Below are 23,162 nucleotides of genomic sequence, written 5' to 3'. Positions count from 1 at the left end.
TAAATTTAAAAATGTTACACTTGGTCTTAAGAATTGGCGATAATCCATGTCAGATGAGGACTGATCCCTCTTGGCTGACAGATTTTTAAAAGAAAACAAGTGAATCTAGAACCACGGGGGTCTCTGGTCAAGTTAATCTCACACTGTGAACCTGTCTCAGATTCAAAATATCAATGCATTAAATCACTTGGAGAGCTTGAGAAGACAAAGGGTTGTGAAAGGGATAAAAGCTGTGTATGGTTCAGGCATTGTCTGCTAAATTTAGATATCAGGTTTGCATGCATGTTTTGTACATGATGTAAGAATACATGTGGGTGTAAGTTCATCCTGGATGGCAAAGCAAAACAAGCATTCATGCATTGACCAACAGTTATACCTCCTACCTGATATTCAACTCATTTACCACCCAATTTACTTTGCCTCCCAAGAGAAGTTTCTATTCTATTGATGTATATCTCATTGTTGAGGTAGCGGACTAGCAACTCAATGGTAATGAGTTATGAATTGAATTCAATAAATCTGGCTTACACAAGAAAAATAACAATGAAAAGAAGCAGTTTATTGCTATAAACCCAATTTGTTCCCTAATATCCTTCAGCCTTCAGCTACCTCTCTTGTCTGGACTAGCTTACATGTGACTCCAGTCTCACATCATGTGGCTGACTCGCAATAATCACGGGGAAAATAGGGATTGGTCTTGGCCATGTCAACCACATCCCAAAAACAAAAAAAAACATATTCCTACCCCTAACTCTTTCAACACTCATCCAACACAGAAAGCAGCTTGCATTTATATGGTGCCTTACACATCCCCATAGCATCTCAAAGTGCTTCAAGCTAATTAGTTACTTTTGAAGTGAACACGCAGTTCTCGAGGTAAACACTGTGACAAGCAATTCGTACACAGCTCCCACCAACAACGAATGAGATGAATGACCAGCTAATCTGTTTCTTTCAGGTGATGGTTGAGGCATTGATCATGTCTCCTTGGATCCAGCTGTGTTTCATTGTCCATGTCTGAGTTTGGAGGTAGATTATTGATTGGTTTTACAGTTACCATCAATATGAGCATGACTAATAGATCTTGGTTGCAGCTACTTTAGACCAGCCTGTGAGTAGAAAGTGAAAGATGACATGAAGAGCTTGAGCACTACAAGACCTAGGTATAGTGTTTGTAATGCAATTAAAACACACTAAGAGTGAATAGTTTACCATCAGGGTCTGAAGAGCTAGACCCATATCTCTCAGTATACTAATGCTGCTACTAGTTTCTATGCCAAACTGTAAGGTTTCTTTAGGCGATAGACTAACAAATTGACCATCATCTTGTTGCAGCTTTGATGTTTTCTGGTCACGTGTACATCCATTTTGCATGGTTCTGAGGAAAGTTGGTGCAAATGGAATATGTTTTATTTGTTCATTTCCCATACCAGCAGGGAGGGTGCTTATGGGCATATCCATGTTCTAAGTTTTAAGGAGATGCATGCATTGAGCACTGGGATCAAATCTTTGGATCTGGCCTTGTGAGTGACTGAATTTTACAGACTCCAGCCAAATTAGAAAATCCAATTTTGTCTCTTAGAAAATGGTTTGAAGAAAAAATGAGTCAAAAGCAGCATTTCCGATCATGAGCCAGTGAAAAGTATACCTTGTCAAAACTTCTATTTGTTCTCTCAACTTTGCAATGTTAGCATACAAAGATTGTCAATTCTGAATTGATCATATCACAGCTGAGAAAGTCTTTTTGGATCCTGTTTAATACTCTGAGCCCTGCTGCATTCAGGCATGTTTCCTGAGTCATTCTGAATTTGGATGTGCTTATTTGAAGCTACCTAAGATTCATCAGAAGCCCCATGTAAATTAAAGAAATGCAAGGACAGGTTAACATCTTGGAGATTTTCTTAATGGCCTTCAGCAATCAGGAAGTATGTAAATAGAACTTAATTGGGTCGGGTAGAGTACATAAAATTGTATATAACCTGTGGAAGGGGACTTGATGGGCCAAATTGCTTTTCCTTATTCAAAGCTCCACAAAATTAGGTATGGGATAACTGCTGACACACATAGTGATGGAAGTCAACTATATTATATACCTATGTCACAATGTAATAATTGTAGTGACTATTCTCTTACATATTGACGATGACGCCAGTCTGGTGTCTCATCTTGTTTACAAGTAGCCCAGAGTGGTACATTTTGGTCATCATCACTGGCAAACTAGTCTTCCAAAACAAGCTGCAATAAGATTACTATAAAGCACCGAGGGGCATATATTTTTCTTTCAGAGCTGTAGTACAGATACTGGGGTTTTTTTGCTTGTAAAGGTCAATGCAAACGAAGCATAAGCATGATCCTTCACCCAAGGTAAGTAATGCGCATGTTGTCAAATTTTGGCAGGGCTCTAATTGTATTCTGCTTACACTGTAATGAAACTAAAGTGTGCTGTTGAGTGGAAGGTTGAATCCTTTAGGGAAAAGCCATGCCTAAAACCTACAAATCCAGTTCCAAGGCTAAAAGCTGTGTGTTGCCTGAAGGGTATGGACTCCAGGCAGTAGATATTTGTTGTTTGTCATGTTCTGTTTTTGCTTAACCTTTTCAGGCCTGCATAACATTTCTGGAGCAAATAATACTAAAGGTGTAATGTAGGAGAAGAAGTTATGGCCTGAACCTTGTATTAAGAATAACAGTGAGGCTAATAGTGCTCACTGATACAATGTTGCTCCAGAAGGTCCACTGTGACAGTCCTCACTGATGGACCCAACACTGAAATCAACATCATGGATTGAGGTTGTGGTACTTATCCACTGATTTAGCTCACTAAATGCACCATTAACATCCTGGGAGTTATCATTGACCAGATACTTCACTGGAGCAGCCATATACTGTGGCTACAACAGCTGGTCAGAGGCAGTGAATAATGTGGCAAGTAACTTACTTCCTGACTCCCCAAAGCCTTTGCATCATCAAAATGCACAAATCAAATCAGGACAGTGTTGAAATGCTCCCCGTTTTCCTGGATGATTGCAGCACCAACAATACTCAAGAAGCTCAATACCATCCAAGATAAAACAGTCTGCTTGATTGGCACCTCAACCAGCACTTTTGCACAGTAGCTACGGTGTATACCACCTATAAGATGCACTGCAGAAACTCACCAAGGCTCCATCAACAATGCCTCCTAAGCCTGCAACCTCTACCACCAAGAAGAACAGGGACAGCAGATGCATGGAAGCACCACCATTTGCAAGTTCCTCTTCAAGCTACACAGCATCGTGACTTGAAACTATATTGCTGCAGGGTCAAAATCCTGAAAATCATTCCCTAACAGCACTGTGGATGTATTTACACCATATGGACTGAAGCAGTTTAAGAAGATAGCTCATCACAACCTAGTCAAGGGCAATTAGGAATGGGCATTAAATACTGGCCCTGGCAGCATTATGCACATCCCAAGAATGAATTAATATAAGGAAAGGTTAGGAATGGTGCATTCAGGAATAAGTTAATTATAAATAGTGTGGTGGGCGACAATTACTGTCAAATAACTTCTCTGGCTCTGAACATATAAGTTTGTAAGTGTGGAGTTTTATTCGTTTGGAATTTAGTTAATGTTAATTCATGTTGGAGATTTCAATAAACTTACCTTTTACATTTTTTCATTTACTTTATCTATTTATTTTCTCTCTCTGTCTTAGCCCCATCTTTCTTCCCAGTCTTTGTTTAGCTTTTTTGTACATAATTTTACATTGAATTAAAGCAGCATACATATGAACATACGAATTAGGACAGGAGTAGACCACTCGGCCCCTCGAACCTGCTCCGCCATTCAATAAGATCACGGCTGATCCAATTGTAACCTCGTCGCCATATTCCCGCCTACTCCCGATAACCTTTCACCCCCTTGTCAATATTTATTTCTTGGTTTATACATCCTGGTTTAGACTCTGCATGTCTTTGTAAGAATTCTTCAAACTGATTGTTTGAAGAAACATATTGTTTCTCCCCTGCTCACAGATGCTGTAGATCCTCTGGGGAGCATGCCATGATGAAAATTATCTCTAAATAGTGCAAATTGCTGCTTAATTGCTCGCCAAAGGTTTGTAGGAAGCTGGCAGTGTGGTGAACAGTGAGAATAAAATTCGAGCCAATGTAAAAAGGAACTTGAGTTTACTGCCATGCTATTCAAGTTCTCAAGGAGTACAAAGCCAATGAATTGCCTTTGGAATGCAATGCTGTAATGTGCATAATAGAGTCCCACAGACTGCAAATTAGATGAAGACCAGTTAATCTGTTTTGCTGGTGTTGGATGTTGGGGTAAATGGTGGCTGTAGGATAAATATTGACCAGATTGCAAAGGGAACTGCCAGCTCTTCTTCAAGCAGTGCTGTGAAATCTTTTGAATCCACCTGAATAGGGGGAAACAACCTCGGTTTAACATCTGAAAAATGGCACTTCCAACAAAGCAATACTCAGCTATGCACTTAGAGGTGTCAGTTTGTGGGATGGAACCCATAATCTTCTGATTCAGAGTGCTAACATTGAGCCAAACTAATACTTGATTTAGTGATTCTGCTTCAAAGTTAGAATTAAATTAGGTCATGATTGCAAAAGTAATTTCACTGAAAACATGAGTGTCATCAAAGATTCAGAAAGAAGACAAGTGAAGAATGAATGGTTTGCTGTGTTACCAAACTATAATATATGCACAAGGATGTATCAGTTTAACAGAAGTGTCATTTTTCAATAAAGCAATATCTCCCTGTCAGCTGGCATGTTGTATTCCAGGTTTAAAGAGTGTAAGGAGTCCGTCAACCTGCAAAAGGATCTTAGAACTTCACAGTTACATTTTGTAGCAGTGATTATGTGGAATAAAAATGACTTGGTTTCCAGTCATGTGTTGTATTTAATGCCAGCCTCCAAAATTGAAGAGTCACAAATATTTCAACACCAAGTAATGTTCTTATTTGTTACTTGTTTTAAGATTCTTTGCCCTTCAAGGTTGAATGAAAAGGAATAGCTTGTACCCAATTCAGCTTCTACTTCAGAAATGCTTTGTTCAGTCTCCTGCTGCACCTCAAACCTCGACTTCAATTGAAACGTTGTCAGGCTCGAAGGGCCAACCATGTGCTGAGAGGTGCTGGAAGCAAACTGTGTTCTAGGTTGTGTTGTTGAGTGTGGAGAGCTACATTGTGGTAAAATGATGACCTCCTATGCTTTCAACTTAATGGGGGTGCTTTATGCATGGATTGAAAAGGTGGGCGGTCGGTGCTGCATGTGGGAGGAATCAACATGGGATGAGTGTGCTTTATACCGTCACCTCTCGTTGCCCTGTGGTCAGCAGTGTGTTTTTCATCAGAGGCAGACAGAAGAAACAGAGGATCAGTAAGCAACATGAGTGCAGAATCCACTGCAGCAATGAAAAAAGCTTTCAAAAACAATTCCCATTCATACGGTGTCCTTAACATTGCGGACGCTTTACAAAGAAAAACTGGCAAAGAACCAGAGGAGGGGGTATTATAGGTCAGGTAACCAAATGTTTGGTTAAAGAAGAAAGTTTTTAAGGAGGCTTTGAAATTAGTAGAAAGAGAGGCGGAGAATTTTCAAGAGAGAATTCCAGAGTTTAACACCTCAACAGCTAGAGACACGGCAGCTAATGGTAGGTCAAAGAAAATAGGGGTGCACAGGAGGCCAGAGTTAGAGGAATGCTGGGTTCTCTTGGGGTCATGGATTTTGAGGAGGTTACAGTGATAGGGAGAGGCCAGTGTCACAGAGGGATTTGAACACCAGCATGAGAACTTTAAAATCAAGGTGTGGTGAACTGGGAACCAATGTAGATCAGTGAGGATAAGGGTGATGGATGTGGGATGAAGGGAACTTGGTTCAGCTTCATAAACCCACAAATGACTGTGAGAGAAATGTATCCCAGAGCGGCATCCATCTGATTTCCACTGAGTGGAAGTGGCAGCTTTATGGGTATATTGCCCATGGTTGGTAGGGGGAGTAAGAACTTCCTGCAGTCAAGCAAGCAGAGACATTGGAACCTCAAAAATGTTACATGATCTCCATTTGCAAGTATGAATGAGGCTCCCATTTGTCTCCAAAGAAACCAATAATCTGGCTGTCAGATTCAAGTATGAAAATTAGAACCAACCTCAAATTTTAGTAAATCATCAGGACCACCGGCCATTCTATTCTTGTTCTGCTCTTGTACTGTTTTTGAGCATAAATGGGATAGTAGTGAGAAAAATCACCCCCCAGTGTGTACATGGTTCATTCAAACTTCAGATTTGATTCTAATAGGACAAGAGTCCATAATGTGGCTGGTGTGTCTGAAGAGGAGCCCACACATGACCTGTTTCCATTGGATGCATCAGGGGAGGGCAGTGTGGCAATTTAATCTAAGGGTCATTATTTGTCTCTGGATCTCCCTTTGCTTGATCTGCATTTGAGCCTAGTGTGACTATTGTCCTCTATAAACTGGTGGAATTTGAGGACTGACCGCTGCTCATTCTGATAATCAGGCCATTGACCCTTCCTGGCTCTCGTACTGTTAAGACTCAGGAATACTGTGACAATATTTATGACAGCAGGCCTCGCATTACCAGGTGAGGATGATTACATGCCTTCAATGTGTATGCAGAGTCCGATCTGCGGCAGCAAGACACTACTGGATTGCATTATCTGCTCCTGGCGCTTAAGGAAATGTCTCTAAATTACATTCTGATGTCAAAAATTGGTAGTCCCACTGCTAGTCCATAATTCGAACTTCGACAACTGCCGGGTGACCTTGGATTGCAGGTGCATTCGTTTACTGGAAATATTTTATAATCCTTCGGAATGTTATAGAGTTGATCTTCAGACAACTTTTCTTAATGGAAACATTTAACTTTATTTATCAGACAGCAGCAGCAACTACACATGTGCAACAAACTCCATAACTAAAGAAGAGCTCTCCTTGTAGAGGTTCCACACGCTGTTAACACATTGGTTTACACAGATCATGTGATCCTACAACACAAGGTTATTCTTAAAACTACAGTCCTACATTTCCCAAAACTATAATTACTACAGGAAGCACAAGGGATTGCCTGATTCCTTCAATCTCATTCAATGACTGTAATTTAAGGCACTGTATATTCACTTTTGTACATTTGTTTTGTCTAACTTTGTTTGGCAGGGGATGGAGTAGGAAAGGATCCTGGTAGTTGCTTATGGTGACATTTGGCTTGCTTAATCAGTCACTAATTTGAAGTAAAGGAACGGCTATAAATGCTCGTACTATAACATTATATTGTCTAGTTCTGTTGATTAATTGTAATTAATTACTTAAACAAAATATTCAATCACATAGAGGGATGGCCTGCTCTGGATAGTGACATTGTAAACATATTCTTTTTGAATACATGTCGCAACTTCTCTACCACTCCACCTCACCCCACCATCAATATTCAGGAGCAGTAGCTCCAAAGATTGGGATTAATACTTGTAACTATGCTGATATAGGCCAGCAGGAGCAGTTGCAGCTGAACTATCCTGCATTAGTGGTTTTATCTTCACTCTCGTAGTAATTCTGTTCTGTCCCATCATTTGGCTCAGTAACTCCTCTTAGCCATATGTGTCCTTGCTGATGCCTCTATCTTTGCTCATGTTAATCCAAGCCTGTTAAGAAGGCCAGCACATGACCTTCTTCAGCCTTTTCCTATTTTGTGTTCAAAACTTGCTCTATTTGTTTAAATGAGTAAAAACAGAGATACAAAATGTATGATAATGATAACTTTTGAAGCATAATCAAAAGGAAGGATTGTACTTTTATTGACCATTTCAGGACTTCCCAAAGCAGTTTTGAACTATAGTAACTGTTGAAAAGTTGAAAATATGGCAGCCAAAATGGCACACAGCAAGCTCCCACAAAGAGTAATGTGATAATAACCAGATAATCTGTTTGTGTAATATTAGTTGAGGATTAAATATTGGCCAAGATAACAGGGAGATGTTTTCCATTGAAATAGTACCATGGTATCCTTATGTCAACCTGAGAATGCAAATGGAGCCTTGGTTTAATGCCTCATCTGAAAGACAGCATTGCTGACAACACAGCATGCCCTCAGAACTACACTGAAACATTAGCCTTGATCAGGTGCTCAAACCTCCAGAGTAGGGCTTGAGCCTACAACCTACTGACTGAGGCAAGAATGCTACCCACTGAGCCACAGCCAAAACCAAATAATCAAAGCATTTGCTGCAAATAGCCTTTCTGGGGTTATTATTGAACCTTAACAGCTGTAACTTTCTGCACACAGGAGGGGATATAGAGGCACTGGGGAAGGTGCAAAAGAGGACAGCCAGCCAGTTCCGAAAGAGGATGAATGATCTCCTCTGTTCCGCCAGGGTAAGTCACTCTTCTCATCACTCTCAACTCACACACTCACAAACCCATCACACACCCACAGGGATCTCACTCACTGCCAGTTCAAGGGACATCACCATTCACTCTCTCACACGCACCTTCACCTGCCCTGCGGGTTGTGTCCTCATCCCGTTCATGGCAGCACTCACCACCCACACATGCCAGGCATCCTTCTTATCTGGCCTAGCAGGCGTCCTGCTTACACTCTCTTCATCTGTATTTATGCATGACAAGCTGGCACACCAGAAAAGAGAGAGGTCACTGGCTGGTGGAGGAATGCTTGACATCAAGGTCCTCACAGACTTTGAAAATAGAGTGATCCAGCTGGCCCATGAAAATCTGGACCATTCCTGTGCTGATGGTGAGGCTGAAGGTGCTCAATCAAGTGCAGATCCAGCAGTGCAACATCCAACATGCTGAGAGTGAGTTCCCCTGTTCCGCAGTCCCCTGCCAAGCACTAATTATCTCTCCTCACTTTCACAGGGACATCTAGGAAGCGGGTACATTTGAAGTTTCACGGCTGCATCTCTATGATATGACCCAGATGACAGAGTGCAAGCGAGCTACCCTCAGCCAGACAGGAGTCAGACATTCATAGAGGCTACGCAAAGATCTATGGAGTGTCCTCACTGCATGTGGTCATCATGCTCGTGGAATCTGGAGACTATTAGGGCCTCCGCTGTATTTCCATAACATGAGTCTGAGTACTGAGGGTATGTGCACTGCCATCAGCCACACAGGAGTCAAACATTCACAGGTGCAAGGTGAGGATATCAGGACTGTCCTCGCTGAATCTTGTCATCATCCTCCACAAATCTTGTGGCTATGAGGGCCTCCAGAGTGCACCTGCCTCATCTGACCAGTGTGAAGGCCTCATCACCATTATCCCTCACCTTCGAGGACCTCATCACTTATCCCCTTTGACACACTCCTCATCGGATGATATGTACAGCTCCTCCATCTCCTCCTCAACTAGGTCCTCCCTCCATTACAGCGCCAGGTTGTGGAGCGCGCAGCAAGTGATGATGATGCATGACCCCTCTGAGGACTGTATTGCTGTGCTCCAAAGGACATGTCGAGGCACCGGAACCTCATTTTCACAATGCCAATTGTTTGCTCCACTGATGTCTGGGTCGCGGCATGAGCCTCATTGTACCGTCGCTCTGCTGCACTCTAAGGCCACTGTGTGGGTGTCATCAGCCACATACCCTGTGGGTAGCCCTTGTCCCCAAGGAGCCAACCCTGCAACCTCTCTGGACCATGGAAGGTGTCGGGGATCAGAGGCCTGATAAGGATGTAGGAGTCGTGGCCGCTCCATGAGAATCATGCGCAGACCTGCAGGATGTGTTTGTGGTGGTCGCACACCAGCTGAACATTCAATGAGTGGAAGCCCTTACAGTTGATGTAGTCGACTGCTAGTTGCCATGATGATCTAAGCGCCACGTGAGTAAATTCAATGGCACCCTGCACCTGTGGAAAACCTGAGATCTGCGCAAATCCCAGTGCTCTTGCTTCCAGGCTTTCCTGATCCTAGCCAAAATGCACAAAATTTTGTGCCTTTGCAAAGATGGCGCCTGTGACCTCCTGGATATACTTGTGTGCGGAGGTTTGCGAGACCCTGCACAGGTCGCCTGTGGAGCCCTGGAAAGAGCCATTGGCTTAAAAATTGAGAACCGCGGTCACTTTCACGGCCACTAACAGTGGATGCCCTCCATGTCCCTGTGGTGGCAAATCCTGCAACAGGTGGCAGATGTGACCAACCAGTTCCCTAGACATGCATAGTCTCCCATGACACTGGCTCTCAGTCATCTGCAGGAATGACAAGTGCCGTTTATAGACCCAGGGTCTAGCGAGGCATAGCTAAGAGTGACGGTTTGCTGTGGATCTCCATCTGCGTGTGCAGCAGGCCCTGCCACCCCTTCATCTTGAGGGAGGTGTTCCTCCCTTTGCCAAGCCAGGTGCCTCCGCCACTCTCTTCTTCTTCTTCTCTGCTCCCAGTAAGCCATGTGGCAAACCATTAAATCACTAGGCTCCATGATCCTGATGTACTCTTCCTGCAGGATCAAAGAGAGAGATGTGTAGGTTAGCATAGGTGTCCTCAGAACCTCTCTTGGTTAAGTCTGAAGATCCTTTCACTCATGCAGGAGAGTGCTGACCACCACCTGGATGGCCAGTGTGTAATGTGCTCATTGGCTGTCCGAAACCACATCCATCTCCGCCTCACTCCACTTGACTGATTGGCAGCAACTTCAGCCACGGGGCTGCATGCTGTGCAGTCAGTTCAGGCACAGGCATTCTCCTAATCCACACTGCAAGGCTGCACTGTTAACATGGGGGAAACTTGTCCAAACCTATTGCAAGGCGTTGTGAGTGCCCCCACCAGTGACTGCGCCGTGGCCAGCTTTCGCAAGGGGTTTGTACAACTTGAACAGTCGTCCAATTGCTCTCCTGTCCCCTAGAAAGCACATTAATTTGCAGTCTGTGCCCGAGGGGTGAAAAATTCTGGAGCATTAGGTGACACTTTCATGCTTTTGCGTTGCTTGAGTGGGCAGAAAAGCCCGACTCCAATCATGTCAATGGGGCTGCTGCTGAACGGTCTCAGCTGTGGAAGAATGCTCACTATTGACAAGCTTTCCCAAGTGTGTGGCCACTTCCCTCAACCAGCACCCCCCACTCCACCACACCCTCACCCTGGCATGAACTTGAGTATTTCCTTCAGTCTGTGCTGCCGTGCCTTCCCCCCACCCCAGTCTGACCTACACTGGAGCCTTTTCCTGGCATCGCACTGAAAGCCAGCCGAAACAAGTTGCTTGCCTGTGCCCCTCGCAAATATGCGGCGCCTCTTCCTTGATGTCCTGTGAGCAAGGCTCACAAGTGCTGTGTCAGGTAGTGTGCACTCATCTCTGAGTTTCCCTCGAAGTTCAGGACGCCAGGTGCACGCGTTTTAAAGGCAATCGTGAAGCAGGCCGTCCTGAAGTCACGCTGACATGGGCGATAAATTTAATGTGGGGGGTGATTCTGCTGAGGAGGGTGGCTGACAACGAGATGCTAAAGCATTGAAGAACGCGGACCACCATTGATAGGTGGAGTTAACGATTGCAAACTGGTTTCACGACAGCATGAAACCGATTTTTGGCCTTCTCGCCATATTGTTCCCCCACCACCTGCCATGATGCCCAAACCCATGGGGCCGGAAAACTCCAGCTGAAAGTTAGGCTGATAGGATTAGGTGAAGGGCAGGAGTCATCTCATGTGGAAGATAAACCCTGGCATGAATGGCCTGCTCTGTGCTGTACATTTTATGTAATTCTACATAAAGTAGTCCATGGCACAGAGTGGCAACGATTGCATCAACTTTACTCTTCACCTTTGCCAGCAGCTTCACACTCACTGAGGCAACTGCAGCTCATCGGTGATTGCATAGCAGAATGACAGCGGCAGCCCCTGCCGAGACGTAGCCTCCAGAGGCACGCAGCTATGGGAGTGCACCTGCCAGCCAGCTGTTTCATCGTGATGCCCCTTCCCAGGAGCAGAGCTGTTTTTAAAAAAAAATGTCAAAAGCTGAAGTTCGATTCACTGACCCAGCAGTGAGCAACAAAATTGCCAGACTACACAAAAGATCATGATTTTCAAACAACACATGCTCAGCAGAGAGAATAAAATATCCCAGTGTGAGTAAATAGCAAGTACAGTAATAGCAATGTGTGTTTGAATTTCACACTTAGGTGGTAATAACCTTATTATCTCATTAACTGAAATAGTTTCTTCCCAGGACTGAGAAAAGACCAGTAATGAAGAAAGCAGTACAGTTAGTTCCTGTGATTGTTGCTGTTATTGAGTTATACTTCATGTGATTACAGTTGTCTATGAAACCATTGGCCATTCAGTCATGTCAGTGGCAGATTTGATCTAGCAAGGACTTGGAGGTTTGTGTTAACCTTCGCTAAGACAAAGGAGAGATTACAGTATCATTCAGAGTGTGACTCAAAGCTGGAGCTCCCAGGATACGTTTTGACTGGGAAGAATATCCAGCAATAATAGCAACAATCTCAATAATCAAATGGCACCACATTGCGAGGCGCAGAAGTATGTGGGACAAGGGTCAGGGTGGAAACCTGATTTTTAGGGCCTAGTTTACCTCTTTAAAGTCTTTCCAGACAGATTCTTCAAACACTAGAAGAGTCTAGCCCAAAACTGAGTGTGGCTGCTCTAAACAGCGTGGGGGTTCATTTTCAAAACTACATAATGGCAGAGTGGATCATGAAACTTGCTATATTGGTTTAAAGAGTCTTAAGACTTCACAAATGTCCTTTTACCTGCTACCCTGACCCTGTAAAAATCACCTGTCATTCCACTACCACATTGTGCAGTTGAATGTTCGTGCACAACGAAAATTCCTTGCCAGTGTTACCCTTATCCCAAGAACAGATAATTCTGGTATAATAAAAGCAAAATACTGAGGATGCAGGAAATCTGAAATAAAAACACAAAATGCTGTGTAAAGAACCTATTTTTTTATTTTTCTTGGACTGTGGCTTTAAACAATCTATGGCTGCAGTTGAACGACATGTTCACTGGAGTGGGATGAGGAATATCTGCAATGTTGCTATCCTGGAACAGAGTGTGCTATAAGAGAACAGGATAGTGCCAACAAGGGGTTCTGGACTAAGGGGTACTGCCTGATGACAGCATTTTAATTGGCTCCTGATCAGGTGACCAGAGTTTTGTGTGGTAACAGTATAGGCAGAATAGCCCCAGCCGGAAAAGAGGGAACACCTGAAGCCTCTCTCCCCTGTGTTTGTCAGATTCCAACAATTTTGCCATAGTAGCTAGCTGGCTATCCCTCACATCTCTGTAATCTTTCTCTGAAAACCCTGCCAAGAGAAAAAGGGGAAAATCACCAGTAGAGACATTGAAAAGTAAATTTTTCAACCAGTGAACCACAGGCTGAAATCACAGGGAGACCACCTCGTGTCATCAACAACAAACTGCAAGGAATTTGGAAGGCATCAATCAAAATCAACCCATCTAATCCTGTATTCCGGATTGGTGCTATTGAACTGTTTTATCACACCCTTAAAATCCAGGTTTTGTGTGTCTTATGTATGTGTGTGTGTGTGTGTGTGTGTGTTTGTATAGGGGTTTAAGAAGGGGTAGAGTTTAAGTTATTGAGTTAGAAGTTAGCAGTTCAAATTTCTTTCTTTTGCCACTAGTTAAAGGCAATTTGTTCAATAAACAGTTATTTACTTATTAAGTTTACAAACCTGGTGCTAGTATTCTGTTAACCTAAGTTAAACAGTTAGGCAGAATTGGGGCAACCTGGTGGTTTGGTCAAATTTGTCGTGGCTCGGGGAACAGTGGGGCTTGATATTGCAGTGCACTATCCCCAGTGAGTCATGACATCTGGAAAAACTCAGCAGGTCTGGCAGCATCTTTGGCGAGAGAAACAGAGTTAACGTTTTGAGTCCGATATGACTCATTCCGAATGAAGAATCATATTGGATTTGAAACATTAACTCTGCTTCTCTCTCCACAGATGCGCCAGACCTCCTGAGTTTTTCCAGAATTTTCTGTTTTTATCTAGATAAACAATAACTGGAAAAGCACAGCACTGAGGATTCTGGAAATCTGAAACAGAGACAGAGAATGCTGGAAATAACAGGTCAGGCAGCAACTGCTGGAGAGAGAAACAGTTAATATTTAGGTTCAGGTTGATGACCTGCTGAGCTCTTGATACCATTGAGTATTTCCAGCATTTTCAGTTTTCATTTTGAACAACAAATAGACTTAATAAGAAGTTAATGGATTTGTGGCAAGTATAAAATACCTTAAAGTTGAGATGCATTAGAGAGACAATAAAAGCTGTTTTGCAATGCAATGCTCACATGTGCTCATGTTAGTGGATGCAGGAGCAATCCTGTCTTTGCTTCCCCTTCTCCTGAGGGCTGTTGTAAAGCAGGTAGCTTCAATTGATTTTCTTCTGTTTTGATCCCTATCCTCAAGGTGGAATGTAAGGGTTGCAAATAGACACCAGCTTCAGGGAAGACATGTAGAGCTCAGGAATAATAAAGTATACGACACAGTGGATCGAATACCTGTGGAACATGATGCTTTTTGATCTGTTGGCACCTTGTGAGCATTTGTACCAAAGAAGTCAACTGATTAAGGATGAATGAATTTTGGATTTCCAGCATCCGCAGTAGCTTTTAGCTTTTTGTTTTTATAAGGATGAATGGTGTAGGATGTGAGATTGCATAAGAATTTGAGAGTTCTTGCTTGATTAACTTTCGAGAAGCTTCGCAGAAACTTACCTCAGGATTGAAATTTGGTGGATAATCCATACAGAGAAGATTGTAGATGACAGATAGAGGAGATGGACATTGAAGGTTACATGGCCTTTTCTTCATGCTTTCTAATGCTGTCATTAGCTGAGAATCTGTGTCAAGACCCATTTCACCTAATCCTATCAGCTATCATTTCTGTTTGAACAAAGGAAGTTTTCACACAGGGGTGGTTCTTCTGCTGTTGACACGTCATCTTACAACAGCCATTAATCAATGTTTTATTCATTCTTAGGACGTGTGTGTGGCAATGCCAAAGTTGGCATTTTTTTTGCCCAACACTAGTTGTCCAGACAAGGTAGCGACACCTTGAACCACTGGCAGCAGTTCAATGCAACTGAATAGCTTACTAGGCCACTTCAGAATCAACTCTGTTGGTGTGGGGCTAGAGTCACATATAGGCCAGACCAGGTTGGGTTGGTAGTTTCATTCTCTAAAGAGCATTAATGAAGCATTTGGGTTTTTAGTGACAATTATAAGCCACATAATTCAATGGTGCTGGTTGAACAATAAATACACTGCTGGCGAATGAAGGAGAGAACTGGGATTGTGCTGACTGGGTTACTAACTCATTATTGTTAATATTGTAATAAAAATTGAGAAAACTGATCTTTGATTCATACAGATTTGTCACTGAGCAGAAAAAAATAAGAAAGTAACGGAGGACATCTACACCAACATATTACGGCTCAGTCAGCTGGACAGAGTAGATAGGGAGAAGCTGTTCCCACTCGTAAAATGATCAAGAATGAGAGGGCACAGATTTAAAGTGATTTGCAAAAGAAGCAAATGTGAGTGAGGAAAAAAACTTTTTCACACAACGAGTGGTTCGGGTCTGGAATACACTGCCTGGAAGTGTGGTGGAAGCAGGTTCAATCGAAGCTTCCAAGGGGGCACTAGATAATTATTTGAATAGAAACAAGGTGCAGGAGTATGGGGAAAAGGCAGTGCAATGGCACTAGGTCATAATGCTCATTTGGAGAGCCGCTGCAGACACGATGGGCCAAATGGCCTCCTTCTGTGCCGTTAACACTCTGTGATTCCTCTTATATCTGCCATTAGTGAGCAAACCATGTTTGCACCAACATGCCCGCTATAAGTGTTGGGGACTGTAAAAAGGCAAACTAGTAAATGGACATTATCATGGATTCAGAAGGAGAAGATGCTACCTTACCAAACTCCATGATTCTTTGAAGAAGTGACAGCTCAAGTTCACTGTGGCAAACCCTACCACATTGTCAAATGCTCTTTGGAAGTCAAATTATGCCAAGTCCCACATGGACTGTTACTAATTAAACTCAAAACCATGGGAATTTAGGGCAAAAACTTGTGAGTAGATAAACTATTGCTGGTAGGGTAGAAAAAAATTGGCTACTGATTAGAGGGGAAATGTCAGAGAGCTTCATGGCTGCCGTTGAAATAGCTAAGGATGACACTGAAAGAGAGCCAAGAGTCTGAGTAGACTCAATGCTCAATGCAGAGGGACAATCAAGAAAGGCAGAATGTTGAATTGCATAGTAAGAGTTAAGTCAAAGCAGAAGAAGCCAAGATCAAACTGCATTGTACAACCCAACCCTTGAGCAGCATGTCCAGTTCTGGTCACCCTAAGGCAGTGCAGGAAGAGCACTGGTATTTAAAGAAGTGAGTCACTAAAGCTATCAAGAAGAACAGGAGAAACATAGACTTGTCAGCCTCAAATGGGAAAGTCTGAGGGATGATCTCATAAAGGGAATGGACTATTTAGACCTGTAATATTACCTCAGATTATAGGCAGAGGACAAGGTACCTTTAAAAGTTAAGTCCAGGACTGATTTATGAAATTCTTCTTCACACAAAGAGCAACTCAAATTTACAGTTGACTATTAGGAAGCAGTGGGGATGAAACGATGGAATCTTTTATGAAGCAATGCTGGAATGAAGGCTCTCTAGGGTTTCTCCAGCTGGATGAATTAAGGTGAACCAAATACCTTCCTTATCCATAATTATCTCATGATCCAGACCATCAGATTCCCACTGATTATCAGCTGAAGCATCGATTTGGGTGTTTTAAACAGTAGTACTACACACCAGCCCACTGCAGTGGGAGTGAGAATGGGATTGTAACAAGTTGTCAATGCAGGAAGAAGGTTGCAATTTTGATATCCATGACTGCATAATTATTGAATATTAAAGTTTCCAACATTATAAGGTCTCATATTGATGAACAAAATAGCTAAAGAAACTTCAGTAGTCAAATTCCTGGGAGTTGCTCCCATTCCGCCAGCATTACTTCTCCAAAAGTGCAGTGTACATGATTTATTTCATTCGGCATATGTACAGTCACAGAACCAAGCAATAGCCTGGTCAGTGGCTGGATGGAATTCTTAAACCCTGCCTTCAAGTTCAGTCAGTGGACACTCCTCAATGTGAGTCCTGGTTTGGACTGAACCACAGCCGCAGCCTGGGCAATCTCGCTGACCCGACTGATTTTGGGCGGCTGTACAGAGGCCTTGGCCGATCTGGAAACAGTTTCAAAGGGCTCACTGTCGCTGTGGGAGATCAAAGCCGGGTAGACACACAGCAACAGGGATGAACGATCTGTGGTTTCTGGTGGAGGTTTTCTCCTGCCAATCCTCCTGCCACAAGACTCAGCTGTTACTCCGCGGCGTGGTGGGTTTAACCATATGGAGTGGCGTGAAGGAAAGCAGACTGGTGGTGGGATGAGGAGGTCCTTGGGTTGGAATAGAATTTCTCCAGTAGCTTGCCTGTTGCAGTTACCCTCCCGATGTGGTGGTAGCAGGGAGTGGTGGGGGGGTGGGGGGGGAAACAACGTTGCACAGGACTGGGAGTCAGAGTTGGTTGATGAGTAACTGTGATGATGCGCATTTTTGTTAGTTGAGTTGCACATCAATAAGTTTGGTATGGGCACAATGTACCACACTGGGGTGCAGTATTCTGCAGAATACATGGTGGCAAGAGCAGAAGTCTTTAGGTTCTTGGCCTGTGATCACCATGAGGTACCAGCCAGTTTACGGAGGAGGTTATTACGGGTTTTAATTTTTTCCATTGTCCCGATGAGGCACTGTCTGGTACATGAGGGTTCTGTGAAGCGTCACGCCCTAGGTAAACAGGGTGGGGATAGTGCTTCAGTCCCTGGCCATCTAGGGTGATGTTCAGTTCCCTCTTATGAAGGTGGAATGCGTTGGAAACTGTTTTACTGGTTCAAACACTTCACTGTTCTGTCAAAGTCACCTTTCTTTTCATACATTCTTCCCCTCGACAAGCTTGGGGTGATTATGCTTTTGAACTATGCCGGACTCCCAATGCTGCAGAAGTTGCTCTATTTGCTTTGCAGGACAAATTCCAGAGCACTGCTGGCAACATAAGTCCAACTGAGCATGCATAAAGAAGCTGGAGAAGCTGGGATTGTTCACCTTAGAGCAGAGAGAGTTGAGAGGCGATTTAATAGAGATGTTTAAAATCGTGAAGAATTTTGATCAAGTATATGAGGAAAAATTTTTCTCCAGTTTTTCTCCAGTTTAAAAGAGATTAAGCTAAGGAAAGGTAAGGGCTCTAGTTTTTATTTAAAGCACATAAATAACTTTTTTTTACCGTATTTAACTTAAAAGTATGGTTTTTTTTTCAACTAGAGGCATGGCAGGGCAGCTCAGTCCCGTGCTATGTACCGCCTGCAACAGATGGGAAGTCCTAGATGCTCCTGGCGGAAAGTGCCACCAGCTGCTCCAGTTTCAGAGCTTGAGCGGCAGCTGGAGGCACTGAGGTGCATCCGCAAGGCTGAGAGTTTTGTGGATAGCACGTTTTTAGACGTGGTCATCCCACAGCTTAAGGAAGTGCAGAAATGGGTGACCATCAGTCAGAAGAAAGGTGTCAGGCAGGTAGTCAGGAAATCCCCAGGGTGCATTTGGCTCATGAACATTTTTTCTGTGTTGGAAAACGACAAGAGTGATGGTTCCTCTGAGGAGTGCAGTCCCACTCATGGCACTGTGAGTGGCATAGCTGCACAGGACGGGAGGAAAAAGAGGGGAAGAGCAATAGTGGTAGAAGACTTGATGGTAAGGGGGACAGACAGGCATTTCTGCGGCCCCAGATATGACTCCAGGATGGTATGTTGCCTCCCTGGTGCCAGGGTCAAGGATGTCACTGAACGGCTGCAGAGCATTCTAAAGGGGGAGGGTAAACAGACAGAGATCGTGGTACATATTGGTACCAACGACATAGGGAGAAAGAGGGATGAGGTCCTGCAAGCAGAATTTAGGGAGCTAGGAAACAAATTAAAAAACGGGACCTCAAAGGAAGTAATCTCAAGAGTAAGGGGAACTGAGATAAAGGGAATTGGATAAATACTTAAAAAGCAAAAATTTGCAGGGATCAGAAAGGAGCAGGGGAGTTGCTCTACTTGGTTAGCTCTTTCAAAGATTCAGCACAGGTATAATTGGTCAATTAGATTTTTTCTATTGGAAGTTCCAATTAATTAATTGCCTTACTGACATAGACAATGACCATCCTAAAACAAACCTAAAACTCTATTCGCACACAACCAAAAAATTGGCAAGAATTCAGCCATTGGTGGCCATTTACATCACTACACAAGACTCTTTCAAGGGACTGAATCGCCTACTCCTGTTCCTAAGTTGTCTCTGGGGGTTGTTTAAAGGGAAGCACTTCATGAGGAAGTTCCTTCACTTCTCTTGAGTTAGTTGTACCACCTCACATCCTGGAAATCAGAGGAAATTCAGATAACTTAATTTATGAAAATGACCACAGTCTATGAGAGAAATGTTTCAAGTTGTGATGATGATGGTTGAATAATTGTTGTCCAGTGGACAATTATGTCAACTTATTGCAAAAGAGATTTTAGGATTGAATTTCATTTGGATGGTAAACAGAGAAGGGAGGTTTTACATTCATTGAAGGCACATTCTAGATGTTGGTTTTCTCATGCAAAGAGTCAGATTTATTGCCCTTTGAAAGGCTGGTTCTAAGAGAAATTATTTCATTTCTATAAATATTCAGTAACTACAGTCTGCAAATACAAAGTGTTCAGTGAGTGACATTCCCTGACCTCCTAGATCCTGATGGGCTCATCAATGGCCTGTGAGGGGATGGTCTCATGGGAGGTCAGCGTATACTGTGAAATTCTTGGTGTTGAGGAAATGGAGCATCCTTAAAAATTTACTTGCAAGTGCAAGGTTCAATGTAATAATGATGTGACAGCGCACTTAAGGCCCATTTTTCAATCCATTTATTTGTTTCATGAGACATTCCATCTCTTATTAAAAAGTATAAATCATCTGCAGGTATTATTGATGGTTGAGTGGTGGTACACTGCAGTTAATACAGTGATTTGCAAGTACACACAATTACATATTGAAGGGAAAGATTATATAATTACTGAAAGCACAGTGACTGATCATTTGAAGAGTATGAGGGCCTTGTTAAAAATGGCGGGGGGGGTGGGGGTGGGGTGGGGGGGAGATAGTAGGGTTGACCCCATTCTCCCATTCTTCTTAGGATGGCTAAGGTTTATGGCCACAAAATCATTACCAATGTGTAATTTAATTTATTGTACATCCCATTGAGCTTCCACATTAGGTCAAAGTGTAACATATGTCTAAAAATGATACAGTAATTTACGATTTACATAATAATAAGGAAAAACATATATAAAGACAGGGTACATCAAAATGTTAGCTGTGCTCACTGGTAGCGCACTTGCCTTGGAGTTAGATGGTCATGGGTTCAAGTCGCACGCCAGAAACATCAGCACAAAATCTAGGCTGACATTTCAATACATACTGAAGGAGTACGACAATTTTGGAGGTGCCATCTTTCCAGTGCAACATCAACTGATGCCAGGTCTGCCTGCTCAGGTGGATTTTTAAGTGCCAAATGCACTGTTTCAAAGAGCAGGGGATTTTCCCCCAAAGCACTGGCAGATACTTAACCTGATTTAAGTGTTCCTTGAGGGTTATTGGGTCATGATCTCATTGTTGTTTGTGGACTGAGATTGATTCTTATTTGCTCCATCAAAACTTCAAGATTTTGAACACCTCCATCAAACCTCCCCTTTCTCTTCACAAAAACAGAATTACCTGGAAAAACTCAGCAGGTCTGGCAGCATCGGCGGAGAAGAAATCAGTTAACGTTTCGAGCCTTCATGGCCCTTCGGCAGAACTGGAGCATAGTTAGAAGAAGGGAGAAATATAAATTGGTTTAAGGTGGTGGGGGGGGGGGGTGGGGGGGAGACACATTGAGGGTGTGGTGATTGTGGAGATGAGCAGATAATCAAAAGATGTCACAGACAAAAGGGTCAAAGAGGTGTTGAAGGTGGTGGTATTTGTCTGAGAAAAGTGCTAATTAAGAATGGAAGACAGGATATTCAAAGTACAGCTCTAGTGGGGGTGGGGTGGAAAGACTAAAGGTTTTAGTTTTAGATTTAAAAATAATGGAAATAGGTGGGGAAAGAAAAATCTATATAAATTATTGAAAAAAAAAGGGGGGGGGGGAAGAAACGGGGTGGGGATGGGGGGAGGGGGAGTTTAAGATCTAAAGTTGTTGAATTCAATATTCAGCCCGGAGGGCTGTAAAGTGCCTAGTCGGAAGATGAGGTGCTGTTCCTCCAGTTTGCGTTGGGCTTCACTGGAACAATGCAGCAAGCCAAGGACAGACATGTTGGCAAGAGAACAGGGTGGAGTGTTAAAATGGCAAGCGACAGGGAGGTTTGGGTCTTTCTTGCGGACAGACTGCAGGTGTTCCGCAAAACGGTCGCCCAGTTTGCGTTTGGTCTCTCCAATGTAGAGGAGACCGCATTGGGAGCAACGAATGCAGTAGACTAAGTTAGGGGAAATGCAAGTGAAATGCTGCTTCACTTGAAAGGAGTGTTTGGGCCCTTGGACGGTGAGGAGAGAGGAAGTGAAGGGGCAGGTGTTGCATCTTCTGCGTGGGCATGGGGAGGTGCCATAAGTGGGGGTTGAGGAGTAGGGGGTGATGGAGGAGTGGACCAGGGTGTCCCGGAGGGAACGATCCCTACGGAATGCCATCAAGGGGGGTGAAGGGAAGATGTGTTTGGTGGTGGCATCATGCTGGAGTCCGGCCCATATCCCGCGCATCCTCCCTCACGCCTTCTCCTCCTTCCCAGAAACATGATAGGGTCCCCCTTGTCCTCACTTATCACCCTACCAGCCTCCGCATTCAAAGGATCATCCTCCGCCATTTCCGCCAACTCCAGCATGATGCCACCACCAAACACATCTTCCCTTCACCCCCCCTGACGGCATTCCGTAGGGATCGTTCCCTCCGGGACACCCTGGTCCACTCCTCCATCACCCCCTACTCCTCAACCCCCACTTATGGCACCTCCCCATGCCCACGCAGAAGATGCAACACCTGCCCCTTCACTTCCTCTCTCCTCACCGTCCAAGGGCCCAAACACTCCTTTCAAGTGAAGCAGCATTTCACTTGCATTTCCCCTAACTTAGTCTACTGCATTCGTTGCTCCCAATGCGGTCTCCTCTACATTGGAGAGACCAAACGCAAACTGGGCGACCGTTTTGCGGAACACCTGCGGTCTGTCCGCAAGAAAGACCCAAACCTCCCTGTCGCTTGCCATTTTAACACTCCACCCTGTTCTCTTGCCAACATGTCTGTCCTTGGCTTGCTGCATTGTTCCAGTGAAGCCCAACGCAAACTGGAGGAACAGCACCTCATCTTCCGACTAGGCACTTTACAGCCCTCCGGGCTGAATATTGAATTCAACAACTTTAGATCTTACACTCCCCCTCCCCCCATCCCCACCCCGTTTCTTTCCACCCCCCCCGCTTTTTTTTTCAATAATTTATATAGATTCTTCTTTCCCCACCTATTTCCATTATTTTTAAATCTAAAACTAAAACCTTTAGTCTTTCCACCCCACCCCCACTAGAGCTGTACTTTGAATATCCTGTCTTCCATTCTTAATTAGCACTTTTCTCAGACAAATACCACCACCTTCAACACCTCTTTGACCCTTTTGTCTGTGACATCTTTTGATTATCTGCTCATCTCCACAATCACCACACCACACCCTCAATGTGTCTCTCCCCCCCCCCTCCCCCCCACCCACCTTAAACCAATTTATATTTCTCCCTTCTTCTAACTATGCTCCAGTTCTGCCGAAGGGCCATGAAGGCTCGAAACGTTAACTGATTTCTTCTCCGCCGATGCTGCCAGACCTGCTGAGTTTTTCCAGGTAATTCTGTTTTTGTTTTGGATTTCCAGCATTCGCAGTAGCTTTTAGCTTTTTGTTTTTATCTCCCCTTTCTCTTCCCTGCTCAAATTAAATAACTTTCTTTAGTCTCTCCAAGTGACTGAAGTCTTTCATTCCTACTAAAGTTCAGTCTGGTAAACCTCCTCTGCACCCTCTCTAAGTCCTCAAC

The sequence above is a fragment of the Cetorhinus maximus genome, chromosome 13 (genome assembly GCF_964194155.1).
Source record: "Cetorhinus maximus chromosome 13, sCetMax3.hap1.1, whole genome shotgun sequence".
NCBI lineage: Eukaryota > Metazoa > Chordata > Chondrichthyes > Lamniformes > Cetorhinidae > Cetorhinus > Cetorhinus maximus.
The sequence above is the reverse complement of the archived record's forward strand: the minus strand, read 5'-3'. Positions refer to the sequence as shown.